The 22334-nt window shown below is 34.2% G+C and overlaps 1 pseudogene; it reads left to right on the top strand.

The window, feature by feature from the left end:
• Positions 1–842: 842 nt before the first annotated feature.
• Positions 843–2217, top strand: LOC124993340 (elongation factor 1-alpha 1-like; annotated as a pseudogene).
• The last annotated feature ends 20117 nt before the right edge of the window (positions 2218–22334 follow it).

The following is a 22334-nucleotide window of genomic DNA, read 5'->3' as shown; positions in this document are numbered from 1 at the left end:
GTCCATAAACACAAACTAATAAAAAAATTATCTAGTTTGAAAACCTTTTGACCTGACCAGAATACATATTTGAGAAATATTAAATGAAGTAGTGGAAAGAAATCCCATATTTTAAGACATAGTAATAATATAATACTCTGAATATAAAGAAACCATTAATAGAAGTAGATATAATTAACATATTTGGAGACGTAAAAGTAACAAAGATGATATAATCATTTTATAAATAAAACAAGAAGAATCAATAAACTTATGTACTTTGCCTAATGTATTTCAGATATAGAGCTAAAGGTAAAATCCATTTATCAGTGTCTTTTCTTTCTACATGAATGATTGGCTAATGGTTTGTATCTGATGGCAAGAACTCATAGAATACACAAAACATCATTCTGCAAAACACCATTGTTCTGAAAACTACATTATACAATTGAAATTAAGCTTTGTCAAAGGAATAAGAATATGCATGACAAAAATATTTGAAATCTGTCAATGATTTGATTTCTTAATGCTGCTGAGAAGTATAATTGATCTACTGAACACAGGCATGAATAACCTATTTAATTTTAAAATTTTTTGCTAAGGGGTAGAAAATAATAACTGGTGTTTTCAGTCCACAGAAGCTCTTTAATTAGTTTTAACCTGGTATAAAACTTCCTGAAAAGCATTAAATTTACTTCTACCTTTACTTTAAAGAAACTTGTCCTAAGGACAAACTCATCTGTGAGCATCCTTGAAGAGAAAGCACATTTCTGCACTTAGAAAATAAGCATGACAGTTTTTTAGTAATGGGTTTGCCACCGAAACACAGGTGTCGTGAAAACCACTGCTCAATCAAAGCCAAAATGGGAAAGGAAAAGACACATATCAACATCATTGTCATCGGACATGTAGATCAGGGCAAGTCTACCACTACTGATCATCTGATCTACAAATGTGGTGGGATCCACAAAAGAACCATTGAAAAATTTGAGAAGGAAGCTGCTGAGATGGGAAAGGGCTCCTTCAAGTATGTCTAGGTCTTGCATAAACTGAAAGCTGAGCGTGAGCTGGTACCACCATTGACAGCTCCCTGTGGAAATTGGAGAACTGCATGTATTATGTGACTATCACTGATGCCCCAGGACACAGAGACTTTATCAAAAACATGATTACAGGCACATCTCAGTCTGACCATGCTGTCCTGATTGTCGCTGCTGGTGTTGGTGAATTTGAAGCTGGTATCTCCAAGAATGGGCAGACCCGTGAGCACACTCTTCTGGCTTACACACTGGGTGTGAAACAACTAATTGTTGGTGTTAACAAAATGGATTCCACTGAGCCACCCTACAGTCAGAAGAGAGATGAGGAAATCGTTAAGGAAGTCAGTACCTACATTAAAAAAATTGGCTACAACCCTGACACAGTAGCATTTGTGGTTGGAATGGTGACAACATGTTGGAGCCAAGTGCTAATATGCCTTGGTTCAAGGGATGGAAAGTCATCAGGAAAGATGGCAGTGCCAGTGGAACCACACTGCTCAAAGCTTTAGATTTCATCCTGCCACCAACTCGTCCAACTGACAAGCCTTTGTGTCTGCCCCTCAGGATGTCTACAAAATTGGTGGCATTGGTACTGTCCCTGTGGGCTGAGTGGAGACTGGAGTTCTCAAGCCTGGCTTGGTGGTCACCTTTGCTCAGGTCAACGTCACAACTGAAGTAAAGTCTGTTGAAATGCACCCTGAAGCTCTGAGTGGAGCTCTTCCTGGAGATAGCATGGACTTCAATGTCAAGAGCATGTCTGTCAAAGATGTTCGTCATGGCAGTGTTGCTGGTGACAGCAAAAACGACCCACCAATGGGAGCAGCTGGTTTCACTGCTCAGGTGATTATCCTGAACCATCCAGGCCAAGTGAGTGCTGGCTGTGCCCCTGTCCTGGATTGTCACACAGCTTACATTGCTTGTAAGTTTGCTGAGCTGAAAGAAAAGATTGATCTCCATTCTGGTAAGAAGCTGGAAGATGGTCCTAAATTCTTGAAGTCTGGTGATGCTGCCATCGTTGACATGGTTCCAGGAAGCCCATGTGTGCTGAGAGCTTCTCTGACTCTCCTCCTCTAGGTCACTTTGCTGTTTGTGATATGAGGCAGACAGTTGCTGTGGGTGTCCTCAAAGCAGTGGACCAGAAGGCTGCTGGAGCTGGCAAGGTCCCCAATCTGCCCAGAAAGCTCAGAAGGCTAAATGAATATTACCCCTAACACCTGCCACCCCCGTCTTAATCAGTGGTGGAAGAATGGTCTCAGAACTATGTGTCTCAATTAGCCATTTATGTTTAATAGTAAAAGACTGGTTAATGATAACAATGCTTCGTAAAACCTTCAGAAGGAAAGGAGAAAGTTTTGTGGACCGTTTGTTTTTTTTTTTGTGTGTGTGTGTGTGTGTGGCAGTTTTAAGTTACTAGTTTTTAAAATCAGTACTTTTTAATGGAAACAACTTGACCAAAAATCTGTCACAAATTTTGAGACTCATTAAAATAAAAGTTTAATGAGAGAAAAACAAAAAAAGAAAATAAGCATGACAGTGTGGAAACATTTTTTTTATTGTGAACATTTTGTGTTCTTACCATGCAAAACATAAATACAACCATGTGTTATGAGCCAGATGGCAAACTTTCAGTTATCATTTCCCAAACACGTGTCTGAGGTGAGACATCCTCCCTCTAATCAAGCAATGTTGTAAGCCTCAAAGGAAATGAAGAATGGTGTCTCTCACAATTCTATCTGATCAGCACAGAGATGTACTCATATATAAATGCTGTATATAATTTTTTTAGTATTTAAGATGTCAGTATTACATCATTACCTATGTACATGTATGATTATAAGAATGGAATGAAACTACATTGTGCACAACCATAGAAACGAAATAACGTACCCCTTTTGTGTACGATGAATCAAAATGCAGACTGTAAAAAATTTTAAAAATTAAAAAAAAACCAAAATAAATAAGTAGATGAAGAAAAAAAAATATGTCAGTATTAGTTGTTATAAATGGCACATTTTCCTGGACAATATTCCTTCATTCCTTTGATATTTTCAAACTAAATGAGATAATTTTGCAATCATCTGGATTCTAATCTTATATCATCCATTAGTGTTTTAAAAAGTCATACATAACTTGCTAAATGTAAATGAATCACCAAATGTATACCCTATTCGGAGTAAGAGATTACACTCTGTATCCTTAAAAATGTCTCCCTTTAGAAATGTCTAAGTCTTTATAAAGAACTAAACAGTCACAGATAAGCATAACTGAATGAGAAAGAAAGTCCATGGAAACATGCAGAGGGAAGGAGATACCTCTCAAGGCCTTCTGTTTGTGGAGCTGATGATTGTGGTTCTGTTCCCTTTGAAATATTCAGGTTCTAGGTTTGAGCATCGCTGATCCAGAGGGGAGGTCAAAGAAACGATGCAAGCGTGATTACCTGTGACAGTCACCTCACACAGTGAACTGGCACTGAGGACAGAGTGCCACAGCCAGCTGGGGCAGTGGGAGGTTCCTTGTGGAATGGAGGTAATCATGAGGCAGTCCCACATGGGGAGGGGATCACAACCAGCAACGGTCCCTGGTTACAACATGTGTTTTTGTCTACCAGATAAAATGCCACATTTGGCCACCATAGAAAAAAGTACATTGCCCATAGTGAAGTTGTGGACAAGATAAAACAATATTCCAAAATTAAGATTGTATATATTTAGGAAAGACTGTTTTCTTTGGTTTATCAGTAGTTGAAAGTGAGAAATGTATTAAATATAAAATATATAAAAGTATAAATTTGTATGTTTGGATTTTATTTTTTGTGTTTATTTTTTCTGTAGATTATGCTTTTGATGCCTTTCTTTAAATTATTATTATTATTATTATTTTACAAACTGCATTTTGATTCATTGTACACAGATACAATGCACGATGTAGATTCATACCATTCATGTAATCATACATGTACACAGGGTCATGATGTCTGTCTCATTCCACCATTTTTCATATTCCCCTCCCTCTCATTTCTCTCTATGTAATCTGAAGTTCCTCCATTCTTCTCTCACCCCCCAAATTCCGCCCCCCCATTATATGTCATTATCCACTTCTCAGGGAAAACATTTGGTCTTTGGGTTTTTGGATTTGGTTGAGTATTATTCAGCCACAAAGAATAATAATATTATGGCATTTGCAGATAAATGGATTTTTTAAAAAAATATATTAATGATGGACGAGGTGGCAGAAGGTTTGCTTTCTTTTTGGAATAGATTAGAAATGCTATCCATAAAAAAGCACAAATACTTCTTATTTTATACCTTTATTAATCTAGACAATTAAATTCAACATTTGTTTGATTGGTTTTATAATTTTATGTTATTTCTCTAGATTAAAGCAAATAAAGTGTGAAAAATACCATGGAAAATATTTTGAAACCTTTTGAAGCACAACTTTTATTTGCTTCTTTAGAAGTGCTTGTCATGAGGATTCTTGCAATGACAGTCTCAATACTTATGCAAAGTGCGCTCTGCTCATACTCACATTGTAAGCTCAATGGAATTCTAATTATATGTCTTATTGTAGGTTCCCAAAGAATCTACAAAAACAAAACAAGAAAATCAATTTCTAGAACTAATATTTATTTCAACCACATCAAGGATATAAAGTATACATTTAAATATCAATCATTTTTATATGCTAGCAATTAACCCATGAACTCCCAAATCAAAAATAAAGTATAATTTGCAATTTGTCAAGGATAAAAAACAGAGGTGAAGGTCTGATACAATATATATAGGGAATATATGCTGAAAACTATAAAACACTTTTTAAAGAAGTCAAATAAAATCTAAATAAGTGGAGAGACATTGTGTGGATGAATTAAAAGACTCAATTTAGTAAAGATGTCAGTACTTTCCAAATTAACATACAGGTTAATGCAATTCATCTCAAAGCCTCAACATAAATTTTTTGGCAGGTGTTGACAAGCTTTTACTAAAAAGCATATGGATGGGCAGAGAAACTAGAATAGCTGGTTTTGAATAGAATTTTTGAAAAGAAGAGTAAAATGGCAATAATACCCTTATACAACAATGGCAATAATACCCTTACACAATCACAAAACTTATAAAGTAATCATGACTTTGGTATCAGCAATGACATAGGCACACAGATTAACAGAACAAAATACAGGAACACAGAGACCAAGGTGATTTTGGGCATAAATTGAAAAGCCATCTATAATGGAGGAAAGAAAACGTTTTCAACCAACTGTACTGAACTTGTTGGATAACCACAGATGAAAAAGAAAGAAGGGAAAAGAAAAAAGAAAAGTACTCTAATACCTTATTTAAAAATTAACTTAAATGGACAATGGACTTAAATATAAAAGATGATGCTATACAAATTAAAGAAAAAATTCAGGATCTACTAATAGGTAAAGAATACTTAAATCTTACACTAAAAGAATGAACCAGCTGTGTGAGGTGGTGCGCAACTGTAATCCCAGCTGCTCAGGAGTCTGAGGAAGAAAGCCAGTCTCAGTAACAGCGAGGTTCTAAGCAACTCACTGGGACCCTGTCATAAATCCAAAACAATAGGACTGGGGAGGTGGCTCAGTGGTTGAGTGTTCCTGAGTTCAATACCTGGTACCACCCCCTGGCAAAAAAAAAAAAAAAAAAAAAGAATGAATCACATGCAAAAAAAAATTGATAAATTGGATTTTATCAAAATTTTTTGAAATTTGGTTTATGGAAAACCTCATCCCGAGGGTGAAAAAACAAGCTTTAGAATGTGAGAAAACATTTTCAAGCCATATTACCTGACAAAGATTGATATCTAAAATTTATAAAGAACTTTTAAAATATATAAAGAACTTGAGAAATGAAGACACATTTTCACAGAGAATAGTAAATAGGAAGCATGTAAAAGATTCTCAATATCATAAGCCTTTAGGGAAATTGAAATTAATACTATAATGAAATATCAGCATACACCCTTCCAAAGAGTTAAAATTTAAAATAAAAGTTGTGATGAAACCAATTGCTGAAGTGTTTGCATAAAAACAGGATCACCCAAAAATAGTGGAAACACATGAAGGAAAACAGTATATCCATACCATGGGCTACAACTCAGTGAAATAAACAAATGAGGTATTGACACAGAAAGGAACCTGTAGATGAACATTGAAGAATTACCCTGAGCAGAAAAGCAAACATGTTTTGTATTGTATCTTCCCTTCTATGTAACACTCACAACATGACTGAAGAGAAATGGAGAGGAAAATTTAAACAAGAGAACAAAAACTGCACAGAAATATAAAATACTAAATAAAAATTTACCATACTCATGCCACATTATATTATCTATGACAAAGATTTGCTTTCTTGTAGAAAATATCAGGTTTATTTGGTTAAAAACAAATATGCACAAATTAAAAAGATTTTAAATGTTTAGAAAGAAGAGAGGCATCTGCTTATATCATGGTTTGAAATGATAAAATGGTTGATGAATCAATTGAAAAATTGATAGTGAAATACAGATTCATGTATACATATGTGCATACTACATACATTTATTAATATACTTAAACTTAAAAGTTAATCTAATGTGAAAGACCACAAATAGGTCTTTCTTCCAAACAAAAGATATTCTCTAAAATAGTAAGGTAAGAAATAGAAAAAGAAATCAGCTATAAAAGCTTTTTAAGAGTGGAATCATTGTATTTTTAAAATTTATTTATTTATTTTTTAATTTTTTACAGACTGCATTTTAATTCATTGTACACAAAAGGGGTACATCATTTCATTTCTGTGGTTGTACATGATGTAGATTCATACCATTCCTGTGATCGTAGTGTGGAGAATCCTCAGAAAACTCGGAATGGACCTACCTTTTGACCAAGTGATACCACTCCTCGGTTTATACCCAGAGGATTTAGAATCATTGTATTTTTTAACTTCATGTTTTCATTATAGCTGTCAGAGATGTACCTGGTATTGTAACATTTTCTCTTAACTACTCTCTTCTCAACTGCTTGATTAATATAAGTTACATTATTTTCCTTGTAAAATTTTAAACATTTATCTACTATCCTTTAATCACAAATTTTTAATATGCATCCTTTACTTAAATTGCTTCATTTCTGACTACTTTTAGCAAGGCCAATCCTTACTTATAAAATTTTATTTGGATTTTATCATCAAATAATTTTTAAAGTTTCATGGATGCTGTGTTTCATATTTACCATGTATTTCATATTAAAAGTATATCTAACAACAGACCCACACCAAGACACATTATAATGAAAATACCTAACATACAAAATAAAGACAGAATTTTAAAGTCTGTGAGAGAAAAGAACCAAATTACATTCAGGGGGAAACCAATACGGATATCAGCAGATTTTTCAATCCAGACCCTAAAAGCTAGAAGGGCCTGGAACAACATTTTTCAAGCTCTGAAAGAAAATGGATGTCAACCAAGAATCTTATACCCAGCAAAACTTACCTTCAAATTTGATGATGAAATAAAATCATTCCATGATAAACAAAAGCTAAAAGAATTTACAAAAAGAAAGCCAGCATTACAAAACATTCTCAGCAAAATATTCCATGAGGAAGAGATAAAAAACAAAGAAGCAAATCAGCAAAGGGAGGAATTATCCAGAAGGAAATGTCAAATAAAGGAGGAACCAAGTTGTGTCAAAAAAATAAATAAATAAATAAAATTTAAAAAATGAATCAAATGACCAGGAATACAAATCATATCTCAATAATAACCCTGAATGTTAATGGCCTGAATTCATGAATCAAAAGACATAGACTGGCAGATTGGATTAAAATAAAGGTCCAACAATATGTTGCCTGCAAGAGACTCACCTCATAGAAAGAAATACCCATAGACTAAAGGTGAAAGGATGGGGAAAAACATACCATGCACATGGACTCAGCAAAAAAGCTGGAGTATCCATTCTCATTTCAGATAATGTGGACTTCAAGCCAAAGTTAGTCAGAAGAGATAAAGAAGGATATTTCATACTGCTTAAGGGAAGCATAAATCAGCAAGATATAACAATCATAAACATCTATGCCCCAAACAGTGGCTCATCCATGTATGTCAAACAAATCCTTCTCAATTTTAGAAACCAAATAGACCATACACAATAATACTAGGTGATTTTAACACGCCTCTCTCACCACTGGACAGATCTTCCAAACAAAAATTGAACAAAGAAACCATAGATCTCAATAACACAATCAATAATTTAGACTTAACAGACATTTATAGAATATACCTACATCCAACCAAGAGCGAATACACTTTCTTCTCAGCAGCACATGGATCCTTCTCTAAAATAGACCATATATTATGCCACAAAGCTAATGTTAGCAAATACAAGAAGATAGAGACACTACCTTGTATTCTATCAGATCATAATGGATTGAAGTTAGAAATAAATGAAAGAGTAAAAAACAGAAACTACTCCAACACCTGGAGATTAAACAATATGCTATTATATGATGAATGGATAACAGAAGATATTAGGAAGGAAATTAAAAAATTCTTAGAGGTAAATGAGAACAAAGAAACATCATATCAAAATCTCTGGGACACTATGAAAGCAGTACTTAGAGGAAAATTTATTTCACGGAGCGCATTTAATAAAAGAAGTAAAAACTCAACAAATAAACGACCTAACACTACAGCTCAAACCCTAGAAAAAGAAGAACAGAACAACACCAAAAGTAGTAGAAGACAAGAAATAGTTAAAGTCAGAGTTGAAATCAACGAAATTGAAACAAAAGAAACAATACAAAAAATTGACAAAATAAATAGTTGGTTCTTCAAAAAAATAAACAAAATTGATAAATATTTAGCCACACTAACAAAGAGAAGACGAGAGAAAACCCAAATCACTAAAATTCGGAATGAACAAAGAAATATCACAACAGACATGATCGAAATACAAAACATAATTAGAAGCAATTTTGAAAATCTATACTACAACAAAATAGAAAATTTCAAAGACATCAACAGGTTTCTAGAGACCTATGAATTGCCTAAACTGAACAAGGAGGACATGCACAATTTAAATAGACAAATTTCAAGTAATGAAATAGAAGAAGTCATCAAAAGTCTACCAACAAAGAAAAGTCCAGGACCAGATGGGTTCTCAGCCGAGTTCTACAAAACCTTTAAAGAAGAGCTCATTCCAATACTTCTCAAAGTATTCCATAAAATAGAAGAGGAGGGAACCCTCCCAAACTCATTCTATGAAGCCAATATTACCCTGATTCTTAAACGAGACAGAGACACATCGAGGAAAGAAAATTTCAGACCAATATCCTTAATGAATATTGACGCAAAAATTCTCAACAAAATTTTAGCAAATCGCATACAAAAACATATTAAAAAGATAGTACACCATGATCAAGTGGGTTTCATCCCAGGGATGCAAGGTTGGTTCAACATCAGGAAATCAATAAATGTAATTCACCATATCAATAGACTTAAAGTCAAGAATCACATGATTATTTCAATAGATGCAGAAAAAGCATTTGATAAAATACAGCACGCCTTCATGCTCAAAACACTAGAAAAAATAGGGATAGTGGGAACATTCCTTAACATTGTAAAGGCCATCTATGCTAAGCCCATGGTTAATGTCATTCTAAATGGTGAAAAACTGAAAGCATTCCCCCTAAAAACTGGAACAAGGCAGGGATGCCCTCTTTCACCACTTCTTTTCAATATCGTCCTTGAAACTCTAGCCAGAGCAATTAGACAGACCAAAGAAATTAAAGGGATACGAATAGGAAAAGAAGAACTCCAACTATCCCTATTGGCCGATGATATGATTATATACTTAGAGGAACCAGGAAATTCCACCAGAAAACTTTTAGATCTCATAAGTGAATTCAGTAAAGTAGCAGGATATAAGATCAATGCACATAAATCTAATGCATTTTTATACATAAGTGATGAATCTTCAGAAAGAGAAATTAGGAAAACTACCCCATTCACAATAGCATTGAAAAAAATAAAATACTTGGGAATCAATCTCACAAAAGAGGTGAAAGACCTCTACAATGAGAACTACAGAACACTAAAGAAAGAAATTAAAGAAAACCTTAGAAGATGGAAAGACCTCCCATGTTCTTGGATAGGAAGAATTAATATTGTCAAAATGGCCATACTACCAAAAGTGCTATACAGATTCAATGCAATTCCAATTAAAATCCCAATGACGTACCTTACAGAAATAGAGCAAGAAATTATGAAATTCATCTGGAAGAATAAAAAACCCAGAATAGCTAAAGCAATCCTTGGCAGAAAGAGTGAAGCAGGGGGTATCGCAATACCAGATCTTCAACTCTACTACAAAGCAATAGTAACAAAACGGCATGGTATTGGTACCAAAATAGAAAGGTGGATCAATGGTACAGAATAGAGGACACGGACACAAACCCAAATAAATACAATTTTCTCATACTAGACAAAGGGCCAAAAATATGCAATGGAGAAAAGATAGCCTCTTCAACAAATGGTGCTGGGAGAATTGGAAATCCATATGCAACAGAATGAAACTAAACCCATATCTCTCACCATGCACAAAACGAAACTCAAAATGGATTAAGGACCATGGAATCAGACCAGAGACCCTGCATCTTATAGAAGAAAAAGTAGGTCCAGATCTTCAACATGTCGGCTTAGGACCAGACTTCCTCAACAGGACTCCCATAGCACAAGAAATAAAAGCAAGAATCAATAACTGGGATAGATTCAAACTAAAAAGCTTTCTCTCAGCAAAGGAAACTATCAGCAATGCGAAGAAAGAGCCTACAGAGTGGGAGAAAATCTTTGCCAATCATACTTCAGATAGAGCGCTAATCTCCAGAGTCTATAAAGAACTCAAAAAACTCTACACCAAGAATGCAAATAATCCAATTGACAAATGGGCTAAGGAAATGAATAGACACTTCACAGAAGAAGATCTACAAGCAATGAATAAAAATATGGAAAAATGTTCAACATCTCTAGAAATAAGAGAAATGCAAATCAAAACCACCCTAAGATTCCATCTCACCCCAATTAGAATGGCGATTATCAAGAATACAAGCAACAACAGGTGTTGGCGAGGATGTGGGGAGAAAGGTACACTCTTACATTGCTGGTGGGGCTGCAAATTAGTGCAGCCACTCTGGAAAGCAGTGTGGAGATTCCTTAGAAAACTTGGAATGGAACCACCATTTGACCCAGCTATCCCACTCCTTGGCCTATACCCAAAGGACTTAAAATCAGCATACTACAGAGATACAGCCACATCAATGTTCATAGCTGCTCAGTTCACAATAGTCAGATTGTGGAACCAACCTAGATATCCTTCAATTGATGAATGGATAAAGAAACTGTGGTATATATATACAATGGGGGGAATATTACTCAGCCATAAAGAATGATAAAATTATGGCTTTTGCAGGCAAATGGATGAAATTGGAAAATATCATGCTAAGCGAGATAAGCCAATCTCAAAAAACCAAAGGACCAATGATATCGCTAATAAGTGGATGATGACACATAATGGGGGGTGGGAGGTGTTAGTGTTACGGTTAGAGTTAGGGTTAGGGAGGGGGGCAAGAATGGAGGAATGAAGGACTGTATAGAGGGAAAAGAGGGGTTGGTGGGGTGGAGGGGAAGGGAAAAAATAACAGAATGAATCAAACAACATTACCCTATGTAAATTTATGATTACACAAATGGTATGCCTTTATGCCATGTACAAACAGAGAAACAACATTTTTTTACAATAAACAACTTTTTTTACAATAAAAAAAAGTATATCTAAATAGTTGAATATGTCTGCAAAGCCCTCACATTTTCTCATAACCTAGGATGGCAGCAATAATTACTATGAACACACTTGCAATATGATAAACTGCAATGACGTTGGGGAACTAGTTTTTCTCGGGTTGATTGCATCTTTTCTTAATAATTCCATACAATTTCTTCCTTTTTTCATTCTTTGTTTTGTCCTAGAATAACTTCAATGCCATAATTTTTCATTTTGCCATGCTGTTCAGAAATTTCATGTATATGATAAAATGAGATGGCTTATTAATTCCAATATCATTGCATCAATATACCTTTGAGGGATGAGTAGCAGGGAATATTTAGGCATTAATTTTTCAACAAATTATAGTATAACCTGTTTCTTAGGAGCTAATAGTTTTATAATTTTTTGCAATATGCTTTGGTAAATTTTGGGACTTGACATTGCCTTATGATTTCTTTGTGTGTTTTTGTACAGGGATTGACCTCAGGGGCACTCAACCCCTGAGCCACATCCCAGTTCTATTTTGTATTTTATTTAGATATAGGGTCTCACTGAGTTGCTTAGCACCTTTCTTTTGCTGAGGCTGGCTTTGAACTTGAGATCAACCAGTCTCAGCCTCTGAACTGCTGGAATTACAGGTGTTCACCACCATCCCCAACTGCCTTATAATTCCTTTACAAATGAAGTTTAGGATATTCTGTTAATTACAAATTTAATGTCCCAATTCTTTTTTTTTTTTTTTTAGAGTATTACCTATTTTTCTTATAACACTGTGTACTGCATGATCATATGGATGAAAATTTTTAAAAAACATAGAAATGGCAATAATTTTATATGCTATGTAAGAACTGAATAAAAAGATAAAATCTGAGATCTGAGAAGCAGTCTGACATGGTGACCAAAGAACAGGTTCTGACATGAGACAAAACTACATGAAAATCCTAATTCTGCAACTGACTTGCCTTTAAAATGATTTTAAACATGTTTAACCTCCGTGTTCCTCAGTTTTCTAAACTACACCAGGAAGAAGTAACATCATTCTAAAACTATTTATAAGTATAATGCATGTAGTGTTGGTCCTAATGATTATATATTTAATCACTGTCATTTTTATTTATTTCTGGTCTTCAATTTGAATTAGTTTCTCCTTTCCCTGATCATTCTTCTAGTGTATATCTGCCCATTGCTGTTTTTCCCTTTTATTTTTTATTTCTTCTTCATGAAATATTTTATTGAGTACGTTTTATAGTGTAGGCCTTATAGCTGTGAGTCATTTTAACTTTTTTTTTAATCATGGAAGGTCTTTTATTTAATTATCAAATCTGGAGCTTAATTTTGCTGGGTATAGTATTCTTTGCTGACATTCATTTGCTTTCAGAGCTTGGTATTTATTATTCCAAGATCTCCTAGCTTTGAGGGTATGGGTTGAGAAATCAGCTGAGATCCGAATTGGTTTCCCTCAAAATATGACTTGTCTTTTTTCCTCTGGAAGCCTTTAAAATTCTATCTTTGTTCTGTATGTTAGGCATTTTCATAAAAATGTGCCTTGGTATGGGTGCATCATAATTTTGTATACTGGGGTCTTTTAAGTCTCTTATATTTGATTTTCCATTGTACTGTTATTGTTTGAGAAATTTTCAGGTATTATTTTATTGAAAAGAAGTAATATCTCTGAGCATTGGTCTGTGTTTAAATCTCCAAGACTTCATCTATCCCAGTAAAGGTTAAATTTGGTCTTTTCATGATATAACATATTTCTTGGAAGTTCTATTTTTGGTCTTTTAATATCTTTTCTCCATGGTCAACTTTATTTTCAAGATTATATATTTGATTTTTATTGCCTGAAACTCTGTCTTTCAAGTGATCTTGTCTGCTGGTGATGCTTTCCATTAAATTTTTAATTTGATTTTTTGATTCCTTCATTTCAAGGATTTCTTCTTGTTTTTTTCTCAGAATCTCTATCACTTTATTGAAGTAATCTCTCACTTCCTATATTTTCTCTCTGATTTCACTACTCCTATCATCCTTTATCTCATAGAACAGTTTAATTACAAATTTTTTAAACTCCTTCTCTAACGTTTCTTCCACTGTGTTGTTGGTGGATATGGAGAATATCATACAATTGACATTCAATGAATTGGTGGGTTTCCTATTGCTAAATAATAGGAATGAAGACAATCATTTCAAATTAGCTGGAATCTACCATTGATTGTAAATACTAGAAAATAAAAAAAGCTGTATCTCAGGTCCTTCAGATTCTCAGAAACAAAACAATAACAAACCCACTATTATTATTGGCTTTCAATTTAGAGTTAAGAATAATGCAAGTTTAATATTTGTATTATCATTAAAATTTATAGTAATTGTTTTTCCATCTACTTTTATTACGTCCTTTCCCACCAAAGTCCCTGTTAGCTGTTTTTCTTTTCATTTTGCAACACATTGTGGTTTCAGCATTCATTTTACTATATTGAATATTATCCTAGGTCAAGTGGTTGTTTGTGACTGATGATTAGTAATATGTGGAAAAGTAGATCCTTGAGGATTTATCCTAACAGATTTTTCATTTCTATTAATCAAATTCTGTCAACTGCACAAATCTTGGCTTCAAGAATTTGGAAATTACACACTGTAAGATGGATCCACTTTTCATGTAACATGTTACTTTCCTGCAATGTGCTTGCTCCCTAAAGAATGGGTTCCCATGATTCATCAACACATGTGAAATGTGGCTGTTGCTTTTAGGAAAGATCATAGATTGCTAGAATATAAATTTTACTGAAGAAATTCAGAATCTTGAATGAATATTTTATTAATATTTGAATTGGTTCCTCCTAATTGTGAATAAAACATGAATTAACAAATTAGCAAGTAAATTATTATTTAATTTCATAAACAATGCCAACATATCTACTTATAATCATAGCAACCATATAGATAGGCCTTCAAAGATAAGTCATATGACCAAATAATAAGACTCAAATAATGGTAACTGTTTTGTCACACAGGCAATCAGTCTCCTGAACCTGCCTATGGTATCGTTTCTACTGACAGTTACGTTAAAAATTAATCAAGTTTGTGACTTGTTATTTATTGTCAATCAATTAATGATATATCAATCTAGCTAATCTGGTTCATTATAAAGTCATCTAGTTCATCAATCAATTATTCATGCAGAATTCAAACATATACATGCATGTCCTTATTAAGGAAAAAATTATCTTTATTACATCTTCCAAATGCTCTCCTCCTGTTTTATTGAATGTATGTTTTTATTAAGATTTTCTGAGGGAGAATCTATGAACGGAAGTTAAGAGGATTTAATACCTTTCCTTTGTCCCCTGAACATAGCTCTTATCTGTTTTATTTTCCCCCATCCTTTTTCCTGTTCCCACAGGTCCTGTATTGTTTTAGTATGTTCCCACACTAGTTGTTTTTATTTGAATCTTACTTAATATGAATTGTTTAGCCCCAGCCCCTGCAGATTATTTGTGATGTATAGCATGAGAAACACTCCTTAACACCCTACCATGACCAGGTTTCCTCACTGAAAACTCCCATTTATACTTTTAATTCTGCACCATCCACAAGCTCATGGCCTCGGGGTAAATGGTGTCTGTGAAGGTCAGTGCTCTGCAAAGCCTGGATAATGGCTTTGGAAGCACAGGGAGCTGCTTGTTGTTTAAGATTATAGATTTTGGACAAAACTTTAGGTTATGTTTTACAAATGAGGAAACCCAACCCTAGTGAATTTAAATCTCCTTGATCATTCTTATATTGATATTAATTATCAGAGGTTAGATTTTAAACTGAGTTTTCTAATTAAAAGTTCAATTAGCTTTCTGACAGAATATACATTGTATTTGACAGAAAAGGTACAGATCCTGGAATAGATAACATTAGAGTTATAAACAGGAGGCTACTGAAGAGAGAAAAATCCTACAGGAATTAAGCATGCACACAGGTACACAAACACATGTACGCACACACACAAACACACACACACACACACACACACACACACACAAATCATTTCAACAATCATGAAGTCCAAGGTCCATATAGACCTCCTGACAACATTACAAATTGATATTTATTTCAATGACACATTTGATACTAGACTTTTAGCAGACTGATAGTAAAAGTATATTTATTTTTCAGTTAGTAACCAATTCAATATCTATTTATTAAATAATGATCAAGAGAAACTGAACTAAAAATGTGATCAGAACCAAAAGGTCTAGACTGCAAATTGGATTCTTGAGCTCAGAGAGTCTGATCCTCGTTCACACAAGCCTCTGCATTCCACTGATTCATTCCAGCTCAGTTCTCTACAGCCATGCAGGACACCAAGCAGGTTTTGACTTAGATGTGCCCGATGTCCTTGCTAGGTCTCCACTCTACTCAGATTCCAATTAAAGAGGTGGAAAAGCAACATTTCTCAACTTTTCTGAAACTTTAATTCTGGTGCAAACTCTTTTCACCAACTGGAGATCACATTTTGAGATGTGAAAAATAGAAGTGATGTGGGGTCTACTTTAATATCAGCTATTTTCTATGAAGCAATGTGAACTATCTCTTGTAGTGGCCTCAACTGTGCACACCTCAGCACCTGGAGAGTGTCACAAACAACACCTGAGTACCAAAAACCAAAAGATGCCCAATAAGCAATCCTTCTCTATACAAGAAATAAGAATATTTCAAAACATGACTAGATGAAGTGACTTTAAATTGATATTCATTTAGATGGTTTAATATGTTACCAGTGCATGATAGAAACTCATGATATCTTGTTAATTTAAACCACTGATTGTCAGTAGTTTGTGGGTTTGTTGTTTTTGTTTTCAATGGCTGTTGTTAAGAACATTTTGTTTTTCAGGCTTAATGTAAGGCTTTTGAAATTAATTCCATTTTGTTACTGTAGTTAAAGCTCTACTAAATTACAATGCAAATAATATGTTCAATGACTTTTAAAGAGAAGAAATAAAATTGATTAGAACAATTGTACAATATATTAAAATCGAAGAATGGGTTTTGTGATTATTCATAGTATTTATTTCCAGAAACAAATTAAGCATGTAAACTCCACAACTGAAAAATATATTACAGATTATTATTTAAGAGTATTTTGAGGAGATGGATATATTTAATGATTTAAACATATTATGATATATCCATGTATGAAAATACTTAGTACCCATTAATAAGTATACTTTTTACTGTTTTTATGCTTTAGTTAAAAAATAATTTTAAAAATTTTTTTTAAATTTCACAGTCTGTAATTTTTACTTCATTCTCAGATATATTCTATAACTTTTCAAAATTCAATCTTTCTTCTAATTCCTACCATTAATTTCCTTGTATCTTATACAATTTTAAATTTTGAAAAATGATTTTGAAAAAGGTAACCTTATAAGTTCTGACATACAAAAAACATTCCTGTTTTATGACATTCTTATGAATATGACAGACTATCAAAATTTCTGTGTAACTACAAAAAATTCACTCTAAAGTATATCAAAACATTTAAAAATAAGACTTCATGATAAGTTAGCTTCATAAGCTTCCTGGAATTATATTCCATTTATCTTTTTAAAAAATATTTTTTAATTGTAGATAGACACATTATCTTTATTTATTTATTTTTTATGTGGTGCTGAGGATTGAACCCAGTGCCTCACACATCTGAGGCAAATGTTCTACCACTGAGCTAGAGCCCCAGCCCTCCACTTATCTTTAGCAACATCTATGGCCTACCTTTGTCCATGTATAATTCCATTGAGAAATATTATATCTGCAAATCTAAAGAAGACATAGATTTAATCTTAATCAAGGTTATGTAATTTAGCATAGGTTTGTATTAATATTGTATCACAGTTTTGGATATCATCGGTCAACATCATTAAGCTGCAAATTCCAATAGCCTAACTTTCTTCTTTTACTTGGGGTTAATAATTTATGTTGGTGATAGTAGTGACTGTATGATCTCAGAATGAGCAAAAGTGTTTGCCTTACAATTTTCCTTGATAGTGAATTGACAGTTTTTCCCACTATGAGTATTCCAAGAATAACCTTGTTGTGCTCTAATAGTTTTAATCCTATTTCTAGAATAATTTGTTTTATTAAAATGTTATACTTATTTTAAACTAAAATTCCACTTGATAAAGTATAATTTTCTTACTCTCATTGAAGACAATCTGCCATAAAATAAACTACTTTGAATATAAATTAGACTATAGAATTTTCTAAAAAAAAGGGTGACAATGGCCAGAAAAACTCTTAAATGATCATCTTTAAGTATCTGTCTGATTACTTGGCAGGCTAAAATTGTAAGCAAAAATAACAAACATGGTTTCAGCACCATTATGAAAACACAAATAACCAGAACAGAAGCAACCCTTGAAGGGACCAAGTTATCCTTTATTCCGCGTAGAGTCAATCAATCAGGCTTGTAAGGACTCATTTTCTGGGTAGAAAAATGACCTTCAGTTACAGAGGGTCTCTAGGTTTTATAGATTGCAATGAGGGTGGTTTAATTGGAGATTGAAGCAGGATATATTGGTTTGAACTGTCAGGAAAGAAGTTGTAAAAACTCCTGGAACTCATTATCACTGGGAAAAGCTCAGAACTCAGTGCTCACTGCTTTTCTTCCTCCTCTGGGACCGGCTGTTACCCAGAGCTTCACTATCTGCTCTTCTCCTTCCAGCACTCATTGGCAATGGGAAAGGGTCAAAGCCCAGGGCCCAGCATTTTAGTATCTGCCTCCTCCCTTCAGTACCTATTGTGGTTGGAAAGGGGTGAAAATTTGCTTTTTTCCCTTGGGGACCATTGTTACTGGGAAAGGATTTACTGGGAGAGGATTAATGAGTGACTAATTTCCCTTTCTCCTCCCAAAAGAAACTTTCTTTCCATTTTTTCCAGGGGCTGTCTTTTAGAAATATTATTTTCCATAACTCTTCAAAAATCAACTATGGACAGTTTGGTTCCTACGAATACAGAGATTTGATTACTTTTGTTGAAACTTATTTTATAATAGATTATCTCATTCATGAGAGTATATTGAAAGAGGTTATTTCATTTGATGACACATTTTAACTCTTTAAATATTCAATGGAGAAAATAAACAAATGTCTGTTGAGTTCATAGATAAATGCATTTTGACATTTGGACAATTTTGAGTTTGTTGTTAGCTGGAAAAGTTATGTGGAATTAATTTCTACATGTGCTCATAACTTAAGTAGTCTAAAGATAATTTTAAAACATCTTCCTATCTTTATCTCATATGTCTTTCTAAATATCCTTTTATCTAAACCTTTTCCTCCCCTTTGGTACAAGTTCTGCAGTTGTCATTTCATATGCCCAAGTCAATTTTTTGGCAGTGTAGTAGTAAAGTTACGTTCCTTTAAAAATACTATTATTTCACTGCCAACATAAATCATGACCTAATCCCTAAAGCTGGTATTTAAGCAAGCAAGCAATAAAATGACTTATTTACTCACTTCTTATCAGTCCAGTTTTCCACATTGAAATCAATTACTGTAGTCATTTATTAATTTTATCTCCATAATTGTTTATTCAAATATAATTTTGAGTTCTGCAAATTGATGACTAATTCAATAAACATTGATTGAAATTCTGGTACTTGTCAGAAACAGGCTAGAAGCTGAGAACATAAAAATGTGAAAACACAACACTTTTCTCAAAAATGTGAAAACACAACCCTCTTCTCAAAAACATGAAAAAAAAAACCCTCTTCTCAAAGAACTTCTGGGACCTTTCTTGGAAATCAAGATCCAGGTCTTGCTCCCCTGGTGTTGAAGATTGAATACCTGAGAAACACTGAGGCCAGTGAGAAAAAAATTATATAAAGGACAGAACAGAGAATGAGAGAGAGAGAGAGAGAGAGAGAGAGAGAGAGAGAGAGAGAGAGAGAGAGAGAGAAAGAGAGAGAGAGAGAGAGAGAGAGAGAGAGAGAGAGAGAGAGAGAGAGAGAGAGAGAACTTCTCCAAAGAGGAGGGGGTCCAAAGCCTGGTGCCCAAGGGAGTGGGGGTGTCCTCCCCCTTTTATAGATTTCAGATTTCCTTTCTTCTCATGCCCCTCCCACTCTTATCTTGCCTATGTGGCAGAAAGGTGGAGTAACCAAGGGTGGGAAAGCAGTCATCCAGGGGTATAAGAAGGAAGGGAGTCTCCCAGGGCTAATTCAGTAACAAGTCCTTCCTGGGAGGAACAATTCCCTGGAGGCAGGTGACCTTGGCAACAGGTTGGAGGAGGGGGAGTGCTCTGGAGGTGTGAGCGTTTTATTTCTTTTTGAATCAGCTCCCACCTTCCTGGTTCAGTTCCTTTCCTTATCTACCTCACTGCATATTTGTCCTGGAACAGGGGATGTGGGGATGAAATGGCACCCTTGAGCCCACTTTCCTGGTGGAAAATGAGTCCCTGAACAAAGAAAGGGCCTGGGTTTATATAAGCTATTTTGGAGGGTGGTTTAGAGAGTATTATCAGTTTTCTTGGGCACTCAGAAATCTGAACTTTTTGAGTCAGGGGTCTATGGGCAGAGCCGGGAGAGGATTTGCTTTAGGAGATTAACACCTGCTGGGGACTGTTACTTCAGGGCTGATGAAACACCTCCTCCCTGTCTGCAGTCGGCACCTGGAAAGGATTTGTCTTGGAAGATGACAGCTGTCAGTGCATGGCCTTTGTTCACTCCCTTTTCACAGGACACAATGTCTTGGGGATTTTTTTCATGTAACATATCTATTAGGGCTAACACAAATGTACATCTTAGGTTAGAAGAATTCTTGTCTTTTTTTTTTAAATGTCCAGGTATGGCTCTGTTTTGGTAATATCTAGTATCTTTGCTAGATATTTAAGATCAACCTGGTCTAATTGAACTTGTTCCTATCTATTGTTAAGAGTCAACTGAGTTCCCTGAGGGGTCACTCGTGGGAACTTGTGAGCAGCCTCATAGCTCCTCTAGTACTCTCCGCCAGGATAGGTCAGAGTGACCAAGTGGCTTCTCTTGGAAGCATCAGGGACATCTCCCTCTACAATGACCCTCCTCTTGGCAGCATGTGCCTGCTCAGCCTTCTGTTCTCCAGGGTCACATTGATTGCCCTGATCAGGAGGTCATGTGGCCAGAGTTGCAAAGCCCTCAGAGAAGTCACCTTGTTCCCTGGGTTCGAGTTGATCTCAGAGGACAAAAGCCAAATATTGGTTATTTTTTTTTTCATGGTCCTTTTATTTCCTTATCTTTAGTCCCTAAGTTTTAGTCTTAAACATCCAACAAGCCAGGTTCACCAGTCTCAAAGTAAGTGTACTGGGTTTTAATTTTAATGTCTATAACTTTACAGTTATTTACCCCTTCCATTTTATTTGGATCGGTATTAGTACTGGAAGTTAGCCTTACATCCTCTCTGTCCTTTATATGATGGCTTATTATCTGAATTTAACGCAACTTGTTATATTAGAAGTCATGCTTTTGTAAGGCACTAATAGTTAAGTTATAAAGTCTGCAAGGAAAATACAAAATGAAATTAACAAAATTAAAACATATTCAGTTTATATAATAGCTATGAACATAGAAACATAATTTTTTGTAATTCCAAACCTTTAATTTGAACTTTAGTTTGAAGAATATCAACTTGGTAAAGTGTTTTTCTGAAGCTTATATTTTGAAAACTTGCATACTTGGAAGATATGAATACATCTAATGTACAAAGAAGCCAGTAACAGTACCATGATTACACTGATCTTCTTATATTAACTAAGTTTAGCTTTTAAAGAAAAATTTAGACCCAGTAATGTAGTGCACTACTCTAAAATAACACTTGTTGTTTAATCAGAGATGTACAAACCCTAATTCCTTTAAGACTAGTTTCTCTAAATAATAAAACTTAACAGACACAAGATATTCTCTTGATAGATAAGAGCAGATCAATGTTTTAAGAAATCCTTGTTATTTGACATATAGATTAAACTTTGGTTTATGTCAGTACATTATTAATATATAACCTATAAAGGGAATATAGATACATGAGTGTTCTTAAATCAAAATTTAAATGAGAAAGGGAAGCCTTGAATAGCTTTAAGGATTGTGCTACTTCTATGTAGCCAATTTATTTATGCACAAATTTTTGAAATTTGCTCTTCACAAACCTTCTGTTACTTAGACATTCTACAACTTTTTCCTTTACACACAAATCCTTTCTTATCCAGAAACATTTCTTTTTCTTTCTACTTCCATACTAAAACATTTTTCTGTACCTTGAACCTTCTTATATCTCTTTACTAGCTATTGGCCCCTTTTTTAAAATTGACATTCTGAGATAATTCATAAAATTTCTGAATTTAGACAAATTACTCCACTTTAATAAGATGAAATACTTTGTTTTTATGGTACTTTAATTGAAACCCAACTGGAACATTTTGTACCGTTTTTCTGTAGAATTAGTAATCTTTTTTTTGGTGAAGACACAGAGACAAAGCAATCTCAA

The sequence above is a fragment of the Sciurus carolinensis genome, chromosome 9 (assembly GCF_902686445.1).
Source record: "Sciurus carolinensis chromosome 9, mSciCar1.2, whole genome shotgun sequence".
Lineage (NCBI taxonomy): Eukaryota > Metazoa > Chordata > Mammalia > Rodentia > Sciuridae > Sciurus > Sciurus carolinensis.
Note: the sequence above shows the minus strand (reverse complement) of the source record. Positions and strands in the feature narration are given on the sequence as shown.